Here is an 18131-nt window from a genome sequence, read left to right as displayed (position 1 = left end):
TTTTTTAAAAGCTTCCTATATTTTTTAAATTCCTCGCCCACACAAATCCATGGGGTGAACAAACAAGGTCATAGTCCAGCTGGTTTTGGGTGCACTTAGAAATCCCCACGGGGATTTTTATCTGGCAGGGCTGGGATCCTCTCTTCCCGGTCACAGCTAGCATAAAAACATTTCTACTGATTAGTTGCACTTATTTATTTGTCCAAACACACAGCAGCCCAAGCCTGTGTTTGTGTGTGTACTCAAATGTCTTCCAAAAGCCACTCCTACCACCCCTGCAAAATAGTTGGAGGGTGACACAAGAGTGATAAACATCTGGCCATGGGAATGCTCTGGAGTGAATGGAGTTGTGAATGGGGACCAGTGGCACTGAAATGGTGGTGATTTCACTCCACATAGGACCAGAATAACCCAGGCTTAGATGCCGCTGTGTCCCGAGGGACAGACAGTGACTCTGAGCCTCCAGCTCAGGAAAGTCCCTCGCTCAAGGAAGAAGCTTCAGTAGATGCTTCATCCAAACTTTTCTGCTGGCATGGATCAAGGCTAGATTTGTGATTTCAGTGTTCACACTGAAATCTTTGCTTAGTGTTGACTCACAGAGGGAAGCAGAGGTTTGTGATCTGTGGCAGGAATCAGCTGTCTTGTTCGTCAAAGCTTCCAGCTTGATGACGGGGTATTTGTTGGAAGATGTAAGAAATTCTACTGCTTGGGATTGAAATAATGTCACTTAATTGCTAAGACACTGGGAAAGCCTCAGAGATTGAATCCATACCAACTGCTGGTTCACAGGCTGGTGAAATCCTGCTGTTGTAAGTACATTCTTAGACAAATGTGATTTTTGTGCTCTGTAAAAGCAAAGTTTTATTAGTTTTTATTATTTTTCAAACATTGCCTCTACAAGCTACTCACACTTCTCTAAGAAAATATCTTTGCCATTACTACTAAGTAGGTGCTTTTTAGAAACTTTGGAAAAATGAGCTCTGAAATGAAATCCAGAAACAATTAAATCACACAGTTCTGAAACCTTTTTAACCATAAGTTATTTTCTCTGGTTTATGGGTGTCTTCCCCATTCTCTTCTGGAATGCTTGGTTTTGCTTAAAAACATTGCAGTAGTGGGAAATGGTTTTGACAGAAGATCCAGCCCTTTTTTTTTCCATGTCCTCAGCACAGAGGCAGCAACTATTAGAAGAAAACCCCAAATATTTTCTGCCTGACGTGTTTCTCATCTGCCACTCTTGTGGGCACTGGGAAATGCAGGAACGCTCTGCCCAGCTGCTGGCAGTGCCCTGAACCTGCCACTTGCTCTTCTTTCCCAGGGCAGCACAAACTGACCCTCCAAGCTCAACAGAAGTTTCATGGTCTAGCTTTTTAGGCCCACACATGCCACAACCAACACTGCAAAGAGCCCAGCTTGGCTCTGAGCCCTTGGAGGGGCTGATGGGGGGGCTCCATGCACCACCTGGTCCTCTACCTTGTGTCTCTCCTAGCCCTCATCCACGGGACATGTGCAGATCTCTTAGGAATTGCTGGAGTCCCAGCACCCCACCACTTTTGGACCTGAGTCTCTAGCCCTTCTGTGCTTCCCTTCTTCTCTCTGCTGCCCATAATTAGGGCAGATCTGGGATAACAGGAGCAAGTAGGGGGGAAATGTTGATGTGGCTGAGGCTGGCTAAGGAGGAGCTCAGTGATGAAGAACCTGGACAGCAAGGACTGGGGTGGCTGTGCTCTGGGGTGGCTGTGATCTCCCTGAAGACTTCCCCTTCTGCATCTGGGGTTGTACCAGGCTCAGATCCCAAGAAGTTCTAAACCATGTGTGGCTTGGCCTGCTCATCTCAGGCTGGAGGTTCCTGATGAGGCTCCTGTTACCTTCCACCATGGCCCAGAGCAGGGACCTGGCTCTGCTTGCATCTCCTTGGGCAGAGGTATTTCCACCTGCCAGCATAACTTCACTGTTCTCCTCCAGCACAGATGCAGGAGCAGGGAAGCTCTGTCAAATCATAGGGGCTTTGGCCCTTGAGAAATCTATTTCTCTTCCTTTTTTTGGTGACCTGAGAGCCTTATCCCAGCTGGTAAAGAGCTGGTTTATGATTCATGGCTGGAAAGAGAGGCTGGATCAGAGTGTTTTGGCAGCAGCCAGGCTGAAGGTGGGGTTTGAGGATGGCACTGGCTGCAGGAGCTGTGAAGGATCAAGCAGCCCCCCAGGAGGGTCCCCAGCTGTTCCCAAGCCACCTGCACCTCTCCTAGAGACAACCCCTTGCTGGCATTGAGATTTCTCTGCACGGTGCCTTGGTCCTAGGAGGGCTTTTTTTCTCACAGGGAGGTTTGCATGGAGATAACCTGATGTGGGAATCTTCTCTTTGCACTGAGGGGTTAAAGTCTGCTCCCTCCTTCCAGGCTGACCGTGGAAAATGCTGCTCATGCCAGGGACTGTGCAGGACAGAAAGGAGGGCTCCTAGGATACAGTGATACAAATAACACAACTTGTTCCACGAGCAGCGGAAGCCAGCAAAGCCTGGTTTCCGATGGGTTTGTGCTGGGGAGTAAAGGATGTGCAGGAGCTCTCACTGGCCAGTAAAAGCCAAACACACACCATCACCTCCTCATCAGCCACCCACCTTCACAAAATGTACATTCCCACAATAACTGGGAGTCCCTTGTGGCTGAAAGTGTCCAAAAAGCAGGAGAGTTGGAGAGGAGGGGTGCAGGGGTGCTGTGGTTGTGGGAACCTTGTTTCTGTAGAAAATCAGGTTGTAAAAATGAGGATTCAGGCAGACAAACTCTGGGCTAGTTTAATGATGTTTCCATCATTTTCTACCTCAAACTGTGCATCTGCTTTGTGATGATGATCATTTTGCCAGGGCCAAAGGCACTCAAAGGCAGAGGTTTTCCATGACAATGTAACATGGTGTGACATGGGGTACTTTAAGCCCACTGGGAGAAGTGTCATTCTGTTTGGCAGTCCGGCTTTTGGCCCTCAGACTGGACAAACTTGTGTCCCATTTCAGCCCAGACCTGGCATTTTTGCTTTGATTGCCCCTGCATCTCAGACCTTGGGATATCTGGTGGTCAATGTGTGCTAAAAGCAGAGCCCTGCCCCTGTCCTCTGCACCAGGTGTGAGTGACCCCTGAGCTGTATCTGACACTGGGAAGATGCAGCTGTCACATATCCAGCTGCTGGTGACCACTAAAAGAAACCAGCAGCTTAGTTTTCTTCTTTTTTCCTGCTGGGATCACATCACATTTGATTTCTAGGAGACAATACACCTGTGATGGAGATGTTCAGCAGATGCATGCTGGAGCCTCACAGGAGCCAGACCTGGCCCTGTTTGTCACAAGCCTCTTCTTAGGAGCCGCACCAGCTCATGTCCCCGTTTGAGGGATAGAGGAGCAGTGGAGATGAGGAAGAGGTTTCTAACTAAACCTGACAAAGCTGTGTTTGATGATTTCTGTCAGGATATGGTGAAGGCTCCTGGGTGACGCACTAGTGGGGAGGAGGGGGAGTTACTGTGTCATTTTCATGAGGGTGGCAGTGGGGCCACTGGTGTCCCTCGACTCTGAGCCACCCACCCCGGGGAGAGGCCCCAGCAGAACTTGGTGTCCTGTGAGTGAGGGGTGCTGGGAGAGCCCTGCTCCTGTTCCCACTCACCTGGGTAGGAAGCAGCGTGGTCCATACCCTGCCCCACCTCCTGAGCCAGCCATGGGAGTCATGACTGTGGTGTGCTCCTTGACAATTCGTCCCTGGGTTTGAGGGATGAGCATAAAAGCTGTGCCCAGCCAGGTGGGGTGGCAGGAGGCTGCTTTGCCCCGCTGGGAGCACAGCCCGGGGCCGTGGCGTTGGCAGGAGGTGACACAGCTGAGGTGACTCGTTACTGCCAGCACACAAGGCACTGCTGGGTGATCATTAACAGGGGGAGGAGAGGGTCTCGAGGTAAACAGAGCAAGGCTGGCAGATGACTGTGCCATCTCTGCACAACCTCGTCTAAGCCTATTTATATAAATCATGTGAAACCCAAATTAGAATTTTATCCATCTGCTGTGCTGCAAGTTGCTCTTCCACCAGCACAGCAAGCCAAGAAAATGCTCTTAACTCCCTAAGATCTGCCTCGAGTGTGAGCAAGTTTTGAACACAAGGCCCATGGCTGGTGTGGGGGTGCTGTGCTGCACACCCTGCGAGGCTGCAGGCCAGGCTGGCACCAGGCCCTCCAGCAGACTGCAGTGTCTTGACATCAAAGGCGAGCCAGGCAGAGGTGTGGATGTTCAGAGAGAAGTCTCCAAGGCTCCTGACTGTGTGTGGGAGGACAAGGGCTCACCTCTGCCTCATGTGTGACACAACCATGGCTGAAAGCATGGAGCAAGACCACCTCTGCCTGGCTCCTGTGCCAGTGCTGAGGCCAAACACTGGGGTGAACTTGCCATGGTTTGGCACAATGAGGAAGGTCAGGAGATGCTCTCTGCTCTTTCCCATGTGTCCTACTTGTAACAAAGCTGTACTTTCAGCCTTTCCCTCAGGGAGGCTGTTACCCTTTTGCTTTGCAGATGCCCAGTGCTCTGCACGAGGCGGCTCCTTGGAGGAGTCACACCCAGGTAACCCCAGTGTGGCCACAGCTCTGTGCCTGCCTTCATGTGTGGTCACTGAACCTGCCACTCCTGTGGGAGCATCCCAGGGCCACTCCTGTGGGAGCACACACTTGTGGGAGCACCCCAGGGCCACTCATTTCTAGGAAGCACCTCTGCCTCCTCACACTGGAGGTCCCTGATGGAGATGATGACTCACCAAGGGATCTTTTGACCTCTTTACCCACTACAGTTATGATCTGCCTTTCTGGGCATTTAGTGCTTTTCCTGTCATTAAAAAGAAAACCTTTTTTTAAATTAATATCATTATTATTTTCCCCTCACTGAATTGAAGATTTCAGTGAACAGTTTGGGGGTAAACAAGCAGAGATGACACTGTGGAGGAACAGTTGGTCAAGTTTGTGAGAGATGGAGCCAGATCTAAATATGGCACAGCCTCGCTGGTATGGAGCAGAAGGAAGGAGGCATATGTGTCTGAGCAGTTGGATTGCTGCACGCTCTGTTAGATTTCCTTAACATCAAGTGCGTATCTTCCTCTTTTCTTTCCTTTTTAGTATAAAAAAAGGAGTAGAAGCTCACCAGAAATGTCTTTGTGTGGAAATAGGGAAGGGCTAAGAGGAGGTGATGGGCCCTCTTCATCCCCACTGGCTCAGTTTATGGCTGCAGGCAGATGTGTCTGCATGAGATGCTCCTCCACAGGAACCAAACCAGGAAGTCAACCCCAAAATGTGGCCTGGCCAAGGCCTTCTCCCAGGTGACCTCCATGCTGCTTGGCATTGATGGAATACCTCTGTGGGATACTTTGGGCCATGTATCCCACAGAATCCAAGACCTGCAGGAGGGAGAAGGTCACCAGAAGGTTCATCTGGAGATGCTGCCCTCTCTCAGCCTCTCAGCTGGGCCTCTGCCCACCAGGGGCAAGATGGACCAGGGCTGTGCCCTCAACCTGGGTGTCTCCTACAAAGTCCCAGGCGACTGTGTTGACAACTGAAAACCCAATTCCCTCTAGCAGTTAGCTCCTCCTGGGAAGTACATCTTCACACCCACTGGCTGCATCAGCTCTTGAGCCCCTTTGTCTGCTGACAAAAAGCCTGCAGAGAAATCAATGACTTAGAGTGTGTCCACTGCTGGAAAGAGCTGCGCAAGATTTCACTCTGCCTCTGTGGCTGACTGTGGAGACAACCAGAGGCCAGGTTATGGCAGAGAGACAGCGTGCTGCTGACTGCACACTGCCACTCCTCATGTGGCTCCTGCTGTCCTGGTGAGTGGGTGGGTGGGTGTCCTCACAACCCCTGGGCTGGGGGACTGAGGCTTTCTTGTCTGTGGGATGCTCTTGCTGCATTTTCCCACAACCAGGGAAAGGCAGGGAGCAGGAGAGGAGAAGCCAAAGGTGAGACTGTTGCAAGCAGCTTTAGTCAGGGCTGTGCAGAACATGGCCTGCACTAAAAAGTTACTTGCCAGCAAATTACATATGTTTTTATTTTTGTTTAATTGCCTCTGTTTCCCTAATTGCATTTTAGATGGGAGACCCCAAAATCCTCAGCACAGGAGAAAGAGCTACAGAGAGAGAATGGAGCAAGGCAGGCCCCAGAGCACTGGTTGTGCTGCCTGGTGTGTCCCAGAGGTGTCAGCTGCCTTGGAGCAGCACCTCAGCTACTTCTCCTGCCCTCTGAAGACTTGTGTGAAAATGACCAAGATACAAAGGGCCGGGGCTGCTCCTGGAAGAGGAAAAGCTTGTTGGTGTTGCTTGAATGAAGGGGCTGAGGACAGTGCCTGAGCATCTGCATTCACATCCTGGGAAAGCAATTGGAGATTGATCCTGGTTTGGTCACCCACTGATGAGCTAATTTTTAACACCAACCATGTGAGTATAAAAAGGATTAACCCTAAGTTTTAGAGCTTTGATGACATAAAAAAACGTGGTCAAAGCATTTGTGTAAGGAGATGTTTTAAATGCCCTTTTGTGAATGCAGAGGTTCATCTTATTTGAAGAGGTAGAAACAGGAATACAGAAACAATCTTCTGCAATGTAACAGTGCTGCTTGTTTCACAATTTTGTTTAATTCATTTTTATGAACAGGCTCTTAATTCAAGTCTCTTTTTTTCCCCTGCTCCCCCTGCGCAATGCAATCCCATTTGTGTCTAGGTTACTGGCAACCAGTATATCAAGCTCTAGCCAAGCATGTATTAAAATAAAGCTGCAATCTGCTGAAAAACAGGTTTTAAGATGGAAACAAATAATTAGGAACACACCAATTAGTGTCTGTCTGACAACAGGTTGAGCTCTGCACGGATTTAAACAAAGCTGTAATGGCAGGATGTGAGCGATGTAAACTGGAGGCAGTGGCTGAGTGTTGATTTTAATGGGTCAACTGGAAAAGATGTGGGGAAGGAGCAAACCTGGTTGGTTTTGGCTGGGGCTGAGCACCCAGAACTGTGAGATAAAAGAGAAACACATGGGGGCCTTGTAAGGACCAAGGCCTGAGGTGGAGCAGGAGCTTTGGCTGATGTCAGAGTGCAGCTGCTGGGTCCTGCCCCTCTACAGATGCCTGCATGGTGTGTGTTTGCTGGGCACTGCTGACACGCCAGCCAAAGGTGTGGAAGAATTTTCTATGGTTTTGTACCTTTGCTGTGGGTGTTTTTGTGCCTGCAGACTCTGGCAATGCCCTGGGGCAGGGCAGAGAGCCCTGCATGTGCCCCCTGGCCAGGCAATGGACAGCAGTGCCTGTGGGGAGCTTTCCAGCAGCCGCGGAGGGCAATTCAGTCAAATACTCCTTTTCTCTCATTGACAGGAACATCTCCCCACTGGAATTGCGGTGTGCCCGGTCCTCAGCAAGCGTGTGAGAGAGCAAATCGCTCCAGCAGCGTGGATCGTTCTTCTGCACCCATTGTTATGGAAATCGCCTTAGAGACTGTTGCTCCAGCAAGCATTTTTAGAAGCACGAGTGAGTTGCGCAACAGGAAAAGTGCTCGGAGGTGAGGAAAACCCCGCTGGAGGCTCTCAGCACTGCCCCTTCCCCCAGCTGCTCTCCGGGTGGGGATGGGATTTAGGGTGGGGATGGGATTTAGGGTGTTCCTTTGCCTGGTAAGGCAGGGAGAAAGTGCTGCTTGTGGAGGAGAAGCCCCTCGTGCGTCAGTCTCCAAGGAAACCCTTGGTGCTGCGTGGCTCAGCCTTCCTTGCACGCCTGGGCACTGGCTCACACATCCCAGGCTTGTGCCTGAATCACACATCCACACTTTGATCTGCCAGTGCCGTTTTATGGGTGCAAATTTTAGGCGAATTGTGGGGTTTTCCTACCCCTAGATGCCACTTTATCTCCGAGAGCCTCATGGTTGGCTTTGGTGTGCAGCACAAGTGAAACCAGCCCTATCTCTGTTTCGAGTGTACATTCCTCACTGTTGAGTCTGGAAGGAGAAGCCTTCTAATGCTCCCACACCTCCCAGCTTCTCCAGAGCGAGCCTGGTGGTTACAGGGAGGCTTGGCCAGCAGGTGCTTCCAGGTGTGCTGCCACCAGCCTGGGTGCAGTGCCTGAGCCAGGGCAGGTCACCCGTCTGCCCCCTGCCTGGTGACAAGCAGGAGGGGTAGAGGAGAGCAAGTCACTGCCCCAAAAGCTTCCAAACCCCCACAGGTTAGGGCTGCCCACCCACAGGGCAGTTTCACTCCTCACCCCCCATTTGTGCTCAAATGCCCAGCTCTGAATTTTAATTAAAAAAAAAAATCATCTCTTCTTGTCTCAATTAACTACAAACAATTGTTTCTCTTGAGTTTGCTTCTCATGCTCCTCATTGCTGCCTGCTCTGGAGCAGGACCAGCTCTCCAGCCTGTGCCCAGGAGCTTCCTGCAGCCTCAGCTGATGGAAGGAGAAAAGCACAGATCCAGTGACCTTTGTTTGCCTCACTGCTGCTCACAGTCCCTGCCTGACATTTGAGGAGTGCTGTGAGTGCTGGAGGGGCCATGGGGATGGGGTATTGGGCAAAGCACGTGAACCTCATCCTTGCTGGAAGAATACAGGCTGAGCTGTGACCCTTCCTTTCCCTCTCTGGAAGTCACAGTTGACTTTCATGGTGGTGTCTCACCAGGAACCAGGAACAGGACACTTCCTCCAGCTCCCTGCTGGCCAGGCAGAGGGACTGACCACAGTTTGTCTGTTCCCAGACTGTTTTACTGCCCACAGCAGTGGAGCTGGAGCAGGGTGGGATGTCTGGCTCTGTGGGATGTTGTGTTGCTCACTGCCGGTGCCATGGGATAGGACAAGAGGGAGCTGATAGGCTGGATCTAGGAGGGGACCTTGTCCTCCCAGGGGAGATGCTGGGGATCATGAGGTGGTGGCAAGGTGCCACTGAACAGCCTGGCTGTTAAACACTGACCTGTCAGGTCCCCAGCTTCAGCCTGGCTGCTCCCTGGCATCCCCCAGCACTGCCTGGGGTGGGGAAGGACAGCTCCATCCCATCCTATGCCTGCCTCCTTTGGCTTTTCCAAGCTGGCTGGTCTGAATCTCTCCAGGCCCTTCCTGCAGGACCACAGTGCTGGGTGCTGCAGATGTGCTGGAAGGCACTGAACACCCTGACCCTTGTGCTGGTAAATTGTCCAGCTTTGCAGCCAGTGCAGCTGAAAGGGTATTTTTCTCCCTGAACCTGGCAAACTCTTTATCCCAAGGATCCTTGGTGGTGTTAACCCCCAAACCTCAATCTCAACAGCCAGAAGCATGAGATTAGCATAAAGCCCCCAGCTTTCTTTCGATAAAGAAAATTTGGGGGGAGGGTGAGAAAGGATAATTCTTTGGATTTTGCATTCTGAGCCACTTGTGCTTATTTTACCTCCCTTGGTACTTTATCTGCTGCACTTGTGCAGGCTGGAAGCTCCCTTTTATTTTGTTTTGTTTGCTTTTAATGTGAAAACTGAGCTTTTTAGGGCAAGTAGCTGAAGCTTGGCCACAGGAACTGAGCCATGGGCCGTGCCTGACTATGAAAGTCAGATGCCTTTGCTGGACATCTGGCTGCCTTAGTGCCAGATAGCAGGGAAGAGCACTTTAATATTTATCCTGAGCTAAAAAAACAAGTAGAATGGAGAAAAATATACAAAGTAGGCCATGAAAACAGGGTTTGTGAACATCTGAGATCCGCTCCTAATTAATAGCAGTTCCCATCCCAGAAATCATACCATTCAGCAAAAGTTAATCATCTTTGCTCATACATACAATACCCTTCAAGAGAGAATGAGTCACCCTCATTGAAATGTCTGATGTTATGAAATCCAGTGTGACTGATGTAACAGACCCAGCTAAGCTCTCCAAATTGGCCGGCAGCACCGCGGCGAAGCTGCTGTGTGTGAGCTGACTTCATTGAGCTCTGCTCGCTTGCACCCAGGATGGATTTTCCCTTTAGTTTCTGGAACAGACTCACAGCAAAGGGCCCAGGAAGGCTGTGGGAGGGCAGGTGAGTGTGGCAGGAGGGGTTGGCATGACCAAGCCCCCGTGGTCCTCACTTCCCAGCATGAAATTGCTTGTCCCCACCTCTAGGAGCCCACAAAACTACGGCAGCCCTGATCCTGAAAATATTTGGGCACCCATATAATTCACAGCTCTTTGGGGTGTCTGGGACCAGCACTTCAATCACACCACTCTACATCTTTAACCATTTTCTGGCCTGGGTCTTTATTCTTCCCTGATTGGTTGAGAGAGAAATGTAGGTTGAATTCAGCATTAAGATTCTGCCTTGATATCAGCTGTTCCCTTTTAAATTAAATATTATTACCTGCAAACATTTCCTTTTAGCACTGGGAGCCGTTTGCTTGGTGTACTTTGTTTAAATGTCACCATATGAATTACTGAAAGTAATTTAAATATTTAAAGACATATACTGCAAGTCTAATTTTATTTTGAAATCCTGAGCCAGGCTCGCAGCTGATGCAGCAGATAACAGCTCAGCCTGGCACCCCTGGTTCCTGGCCCAGTTCTTTAAATTAATGATTTGCATTTCCAACACCTTTCACCCAACAAGTCTGGGCTCTGAGATTTTTTTTCCAGACAGATTTTCTTCTCTCTTTGAGGCACTGCAGCCCCTCTAGGATGGGTGTGAGTCCCTTGGCAGCTTCTCTCCCATCCACCCGTCCACCTTGGCTGCCCTTCTGGGGCATCTGCTCCATAGGGCAAACCCTTGGAGCAGTAAGATCAGAAATGCCAGGGCCCCAGCAGAAGAGACAGCAGTGCTCTTGTATTTCGTGCTTTCCAACTAGAGAAGATCCCCCTCCTGACACAACCTTTTCATCTCTTGTTATCTTTATGAACAGCTTAAAAAAAAGTACCATTTCTGGCACACTGGCCCTGCTGCTGAAGAGCTGTTCCTCTTCCACCTCCTTCACCTGCTGGGATTAAAAGCTACAGGTAATGCTGGGGAGTAAATGAAAGGCTCTCCACAAGGAAATAAGCTAAAACAGTAAACAAAAGGCTGATTCTTAGAAGCAAAACAACTGAAGGTGTCACCAGGAAAACATGGTGATGAATCTCTCTTGTCCTCGGAAGTTGCCTTACATGTGTTGGAAATTACCTTCTGACTCAACCAGCTCAGTGTGTCTGGTGCCACTGTGCTAAAAGCTTTTAGCTGACCTGAAGGTTTTCAAGGAAATAATATTTCCCAAGAGAAATGTCACCACCAGAGCCAAGCCTTTCCTGAGAAAAGCCTGGCTTAGGTGGGTGATTTCTCCTGCTCTGGGAGCAGCCTCCCACTGCTGTGTCCCCATGGGCAGCAGCTGCTCTGTGGGCTCACCCAGAGCTCTGCTCTCACTCCTCTGGCAGGGGGGTCTCCGATGCAAGGTCCAAGTAAAAGCCTTTAATCATCCTGCAGCCATCTCCTGGGAGTGTTCCTCTTTCCTGCTGCCCTTCTCCCTCCAGAGCCTGGCTTCTTTCGCAGAGCCAGTGACTCATTCCCTGCGATGTCTTTACTGAATTTGCCCGGTCACCTCCTTCCCTGAGCGCTGCTTCCTCGCTTGTCAGATGGTGAGTGAAGGAGCACAGGCACAGTGTGTGCTGGGATGGCACCAGCTGCTGGCAGGATCCCCCTTTCCTCGTGCCCTGGGTGTCCCTAGGCTGGTGCCCCCCTCTGTTGTGGGCAGAAGGGAAGGGATGTGTGTCTCCAACTCCATCCTTTTCTCCAAGATCCACCACCTGAGCTATGGAATGCTGTGAGCTCTCCCTGCTCCCCTGGCTTTGCACTTTCCAGGGTGCCATTCACAAGGACCTCAATGTGCAAAGAGGAGCTTTGTGAAGTCCAGCAAAGGGAGTAGGAGCTCCTGCCCCCAAGGAGGAATGACCCCACTCACCAGTACAATGACCCAGTACAAACTGGGGACCAGCTGGCTGGAAAACAGCTTTGCAGGTAAAGACCTGGGAGGTCCTGATGGATAACGAGCTGACCATGAGCCAGTGGTGCTTTCTCACAATCAGCTTGATCAAGCACTGCTGCCAGAAACTGGATTGGCACCTTTTGAGTGTTTCAGATACTTCTTGCCAACTCTGAGGTCCAGCAGAGTCCTGCATGGACTTAAACCCCAGTTCAAGGCTTGGAAAACAGGACACAGGCAGAGGGAAGGGACCTGCCCAGCATCACACAATAGAGCCAGTGGTGGGTTGGGAAGGGACTGGGCTCTTCCCTGAGACCTGTTTCAGTTCCCTCTATGCTGGGTCCTGTTCTTGTAGGTCGTATATGTGTATTCAAAAGTTGTGAATGTACCCAAGAGTCTCAGGCTGGCCAAAGAGATGCTTTGTGTTCAAAATAAAGTCCTGTTTCCTGGAAACTAAACTTTTTTGGGGGAAAAAAGAGCAGGGCTCAGCTGAACATTGCTAATGCTGTGAGGAAAATAGAAGTTGTTTTTTGATGCTCTGAAAGAGGAACCAGCCCCTTGCTCCTGAAATGCTTCATGGAAATGGATTCTTGGTTGTTGTTTAGTTTTATTTCAACTGCAGTGAGAGGTTGCAAAACCAGAGAATTTGACGCAAGGAAAAAACCTCTGGAGCCAGAGCATCTTCACAGATGTCCAGCAGAACTTCTCCATGGGAGAGCAGTGCTGCCACAGCACAGGTGAGAGCTCAATGCAGGGCACGAGTCTGGGCTGCCTCTCCATCCATAGCCACAAAACACACTCAAACCAGAACAACTGCCTGAATGAAAAGCAGCATTGAAGGGAACATGCACTGTCTGGGAGACCTGCACAGCTCATTGGAGTAAAAGGACATAAACAAAAATTGGCTTTAACACCACCCATGGTGAAAAGCAGCAGCACAGTGCAACTTGCTGCCCCAGGGTCTGTGTTGGCTGAGGGTTTAACTGGTACATTTTGGGGTTTCACTGATAGCCAGGGCTGTGGGGCACTGCCATGGTGCTGGGGCTGCCTCTGGGCTCTGGTGTAAATCCCAGGCAGTGCTGCCAAAGCCACTGGGACTGCCCTGGCTCCACCACAGCAGAGCTGAGCTGGGCTGCCCCTCTCTTGCAGCAGTGGGAGAAGCCCTGGCAGGGTTTGCATTTCAGAGGAGCACCCAGGTGCCTCCCAGAACCAGGCTGAGGAGCAGTGACACCCAGCTCTGTGTGAGGAGAAGCCTGTCCTGGTAGCTGGTGGCCATGCTTGAAATCAGACCAGCAGAATAGTGAGGAGGGAAAATGCAAAGGCTGGAGAGCCAAAGTAAGGTGAAGTCTTTATGTCTCCTCTCAGTTTCTCCCACATCTTCTCCCAGCAGAGGGACAGGCCATGCAGAACCTTCCCTGGAAGGCTCTGCACTGCCTGCACCCCGTCCAGATCTTCACCATCTGTCCACTTCCCCTGCCACAAGTCAGCATCCCAGCAGCAGCTTGGGGAGGTGAGTGAGGGTCACAAACTCAGCCCCTGGGCATGCACTGGGAAGCTGGGCTGGGCACACAGAGTGGGGTGCAGCCTGCTCAGTGACAGCCCTTCCTGGTGGGTGGTGAAGCTGTTCTCACAATGGTTTCCCATGAAAAGCCTGCACCAGGAAGTCCCTACTTAGGCTCCTTGGAAAAAAAAAAATCTTCCTCTGCAGGAAATTGCTTCTTGAAAACAGCCTGGCTGTCTGGAGGAGCTGCCGAGGAACTGACGTGTGCGGGGCGGGCGCCGTGCTGGATCTGCAGAGCCAGGGAGGGATGGAGCCCAGCAGAGCCAAGGGCCGGGGCTCAGACAGCACCAACAGGTCCTGCATTCCATGTCTTGGACCATTTCTCTCTTGCTTCACTCTTTTCTAGGGAGGAAGGGTTTTTCTGGCATGCAAAAGGAGGAATAAATGGGATATGGAGGTCTGTATTCAACTCCAGGCTGTGCAGGCTGTGTCCAACACATGCCCGAGCCAGGGGAGATGTTATTGGCTTCTTAAGTCCCATAAGTGTCCTGTCCTATTCCATCATTGCAGTGACAGACTCTGAGGGTCTCATGCCAAAGGAACAATGGAGCTTTCCCCTCCTCTGGTCCTCTGCAGGGGAGAATTTTCTAAGGAGCAGCTTCCAGACCTCCTCATTTAAAACTTACTGCTAAAAGGATAAATAATCTTAAGTATTCTCCAGTTCTTCCTCTGGAAGGAGCCTGGAGCTCAGGAAGTGAAGCAGGGAAGAAGGGGAATGGTGATGCTTAAGGATGTTTTCTCAGTTTAATTAGATTGGAGCTGCCCTCCCTTGCTGGGGGAGCCTCTGGGCTCTTGGCTCCAGCTTAAACATGAGCCCCCTTTCTCTCCTGGGTTTCATAGAAAACACACCCATTTCCTGAAAATTCAGGGCTTTCCTCAAACCCTAAACATGGAGCCAGACTTTTCCTGGGTGGCCAGTGAGGGCAACAGGAACAAATTGAAGCACGGGACATGTCAGTTCCCTTTTTCACTGTGAGGATGGTGAAATACTGCACCACCTTGCCCAGAGAAGGTGTGGAGCCTCCATCCTTGGAGATATTGGCATACCCAATAGTAGGGGCAATACTTGCCCTAAGAGAAGCTGCTGTGAGACAGGAGCTGGACTGGACACTCCTCAGAGGGACCTCCAGCCTCAGCCCCTCTGGGCTGCTGTGCCCCTGTGAGATGGTAATGGCCCCACTGCACAGGAGGGGATGGTTTGCTGCTTCTGCAGGAACCTGCCAGAGAGCAATTTTGTTGTCTTTGGAGCAGAGTTCATTGACACATTGACATGAAAGTCTCCAGCTGTGCAGGAAAAGGGCATCTCAGAGAGCCAAATGTTATGTCCATTTAATAGAAGGAAAATGGCATTATCCTGGGACCTGGCAATGCCAGTTCCACATGCTTGTGGCTGCCTTGTGTTTCAGGAGATGCTCCACAAAGGTTTCTCCTTGTGGTGCTTCTTCCCCAGCCTCCATCCATCTGCCTTGCCATGTGGAAGATGCTTCCAGGGCTCAGCATCCCCACGGGATGGAGCCCAACATCGGAGACTTTGCCCCGAGGCAGGGCTGTGTTAGGAAGCGTGAATCTGTTCCCATGGCTGAGTTGGATGCCTGCAGTGCCAGAGCTGATGCTCCACGGGGATTGTTTGCTGCAGACAGGAGACTTGGACCCTCCTGCTGAGTGTTTGTGGGTGAAAGGCTTCGCCAGGCCAAAGTCATCTGACATTTTTCTCGGGGGCGGGTGAAGTTAATGAGTCCAGATTAGGCAGTGCGGAGGCTGGGGAGCTGGATTTCTGCTGAATATATATGAAGACAAATGTAAATTCTAAACTTTCTAGGGAGTATTTTTACCCTGGCTCAGTGCTAACATTGATAAAAATAGTCACAAATTAGTGCAAGAGTAGAAAGTAAAATTGGGGATTTTTTTTTCCCCTGTTAAAACCATGCATCTGCTACCATAACTACCAGGAGTTAACCTCTTCCATGCATTAATGAAACATGGGGTAAACCATCAACAAGTGCCCTCTCCTGACAAAATAACTCCTACTACATTAAGTAATTACGAAGGGAAGCTGAAGTTAAATAAAAAGTCTTTTTTAAAAATTTATTTTTAAAGATAGAAAAAAGTGATTCAGTCCTAGAAATTCAGCGCTGCAAGAGGATGTTAACATCACACCAGCCCACCTGCCTGGTTCCTTAGCACCCAAACTCTTGCAAAGGTGATGGGAGGTATCAGCCCCATTCTACACATGGGAAGTACACAAAACTGTGGATTCACTCAACGTCACAGAGCAAACCAGAAGCTGGCCTGAGGGCCCAGGTTACCTGAGCAAATTCCCAGCTGAAATCTTGCTCACAAAACACAGCTTTGAGCTGCCAGTCCAGCATTAAGCTGCCAGGAAGGTGCTTCCTGTCTTGGTACTGATGGATATTCGATCACAGGCACCTGAGCCAGGTGAAACTCCTTCTAGAAGAGTTTAGTAGCTTTATGGGCTGGTATCTGGGCCACCAATCATACCTGAAACCACTTCTTAGATGTAGCAAACAGCTGATGAGTGGTGAGAAGGTAAGTCCTATGAAGGTTCAGCTGCTACAGCCCAGGTTTGTTGCGGGAGAGGCTGGAAGGAAAATCCTTTGGGGGTGAAGTGTTGTGGAGAAAGTGCAGGTTACAAAAAAAAAGCTTTTCAGAGGTTCATTTTTAAGAAGAAAATATATATTAACTTCTGACCAGCTTCTAATTTACTTTACTCTGTAAATCCTGAGGAGCCCCTTCCTCACCTAAGCTGTAGGTAGTACCATGCATCCTCTAGGGGTGTGACACCTTCTGCCCTTTACTCACATCTTGCCTCCCTCCTTGGCTCAAAGTAGGGTCTGTCACATCCTTGGGAATGATGCCTCTGCAGGGGCTGCCAGGGCCTGGAGTGGGTTTTGGGCAGGCATCTGCTAATGAGGCACTTACCTTGTGTTCTGCCATGACTCATGGTCTTTGTTTCTAAAACATCAAAAAGGCCTGTGGGCTCTGCAGTCAGAGAATCTGGGAAAAGAGAGGTGGTGGTGATGGAAATGAGGAACCTGAGCCTGGCATCTGCACCAGCATCATGGGAGGTGGGGACAGGTGAAGACAAAAGCACTCTGAAGCCAAGCCAGCAAGATGGGGCTGTGGGCAAGGGGGAGTTGCCTGGTCACTGCACTGGGCATCAAGCAGAAGGACTGTTGGAGGAGGGAGCCTGTCCACAGCAGAAAAACAGCCAGAAAGATGCACACAACCTGTATTAGAAACTTGGGTCAGGTCTGGTATTGTGGTATGGGGATGATGGCAAACCCTGGGTTCCCCAGGCCAGTGGTCACCAAACCTGCTGGAGTTCAAGAAGGGTTGGACAATGCTCTCAGGCACGTGGTGGCACTCTTGGGATGGTCTTGGGCAGAACTAGAAGCTGGCCTCAATGATCCCTGTGGGTCCCTTCCAACTCAGGATATTCTACAATTTCATGAATCCACATGTAGAGTGGTTATCACTTTGTGCAGTCCTTGTCACGAGCACTTGGAGCTTTTGGGACCTGAGCTGAGAAGGGCCAAAGCAAAATAATGTCACTTAACAGAAGGTGACATCCTCTACCTGCCCAGCCAGGACCTGAGGGACATTGGAAAAGCTTCCCCTGGCTCCTGGCTGCTCTGGGCTGGCAGGCAGGGGCCATTTCTGGACAAGTGTTGTTCTTCTGCCTGTCAGCAAAGCCTTGTGCATGGGGAGACAAACACCACCAACACCCCTGAGCCCTGCCAGCCGCGCTGGGCTGAAGGAGGTGCTGGCACACCATGTCCTGGCCCCAGCCTGCAAGCCATGTCTCAGGAAACGTGGGGATTCCGGGGGATGGCCGCAGCTCTCTGCAGGCAGGGATTCCTCTCTGACGGGAGAAGCCCCGCGGGTGTCAGTCCCGGATGGCGGCGGGCCGGTGCCTCGGCTGCCTGGGCGCACTGTGAGCGGCTGACTCCAGAGGGCAGCACGGCCACGGGCTGGCACCGGCACCCAGCACCGCGACCCTGCCCGGCCAGCCCGGAGCAGCCAGGGGAAGCTCTTCCAGTGGCCCTCAGGTCCCAGCTGGGCAGGCAGAGGGTGTCGCCCTTCTGTTAAGTGACATTATTTTGCTTTGGCCCTTCTCAGAGTGAAATCTGCACTTGTCTCCGCAGGTGACGCGTCTGGAGCCTGTCCCGAAACTGATGTGGTTGCTGATGCGACCGCAGAATGGAGGTGAAACATTTCTCTTCTGGTTTCACAGGACCACACGCTGGCGGCTACACCTGCCTCCCTCGCACCACCGAAAAGGATCCCTGTAAGATTTCTGGGCTGTTTTCAGCACAACAGGGACTTTAGACCCAGATTTTAGCTCTCTGCACAAGCTGCTGCTGCTCCCCTTGTGAATTGGAGGTGCCTTGATAAACATTCTGAAAGGTCAGCTATTTTCACTGTGCCTGTGGCTTGCATAAGAACCTCAACATCCTCTGCTGCAAAGAGCAGTGTTAGGAACTTCCTACTGCCACACTGAATCACAATAGCTTCCCACAGCAACCAGTGGTAAAAATAAACCGGGCAAGGGGAAGTGGACAGCTTCTGCTGTTCCGCTTTCTTGGGCACACTTGAGTCACAAAAAAAGCGATGTACAACAAGACATTTATTT

At 50.8% G+C, this 18131-nt stretch overlaps 1 long non-coding RNA gene across 2 annotated transcripts; it reads left to right on the top strand.

The window, feature by feature from the left end:
• Window positions 1-6112: 6112 nt before the first annotated feature.
• Window positions 6113-17016, top strand: LOC143695024 (uncharacterized). 2 transcript variants are annotated; one of them, XR_013183897.1, is made up of 6 exons: window positions 6113-6441; window positions 7370-8514; window positions 10867-10960; window positions 11372-11572; window positions 11732-13426; window positions 13625-17016. It is a non-coding gene; the product is annotated as an uncharacterized LOC143695024 (long non-coding RNA). The 2 variants fall into 2 exon arrangements; XR_013183896.1 differs by having other exon boundaries at window positions 11421-13426.
• The last annotated feature ends 1115 nt before the right edge of the window (window positions 17017-18131 follow it).

The sequence above is a fragment of the Agelaius phoeniceus genome, chromosome 11 (genome assembly GCF_051311805.1).
Source record: "Agelaius phoeniceus isolate bAgePho1 chromosome 11, bAgePho1.hap1, whole genome shotgun sequence".
Lineage (NCBI taxonomy): Eukaryota > Metazoa > Chordata > Aves > Passeriformes > Icteridae > Agelaius > Agelaius phoeniceus.
Note: the sequence above shows the minus strand (reverse complement) of the source record. Positions and strands in the feature narration are given on the sequence as shown.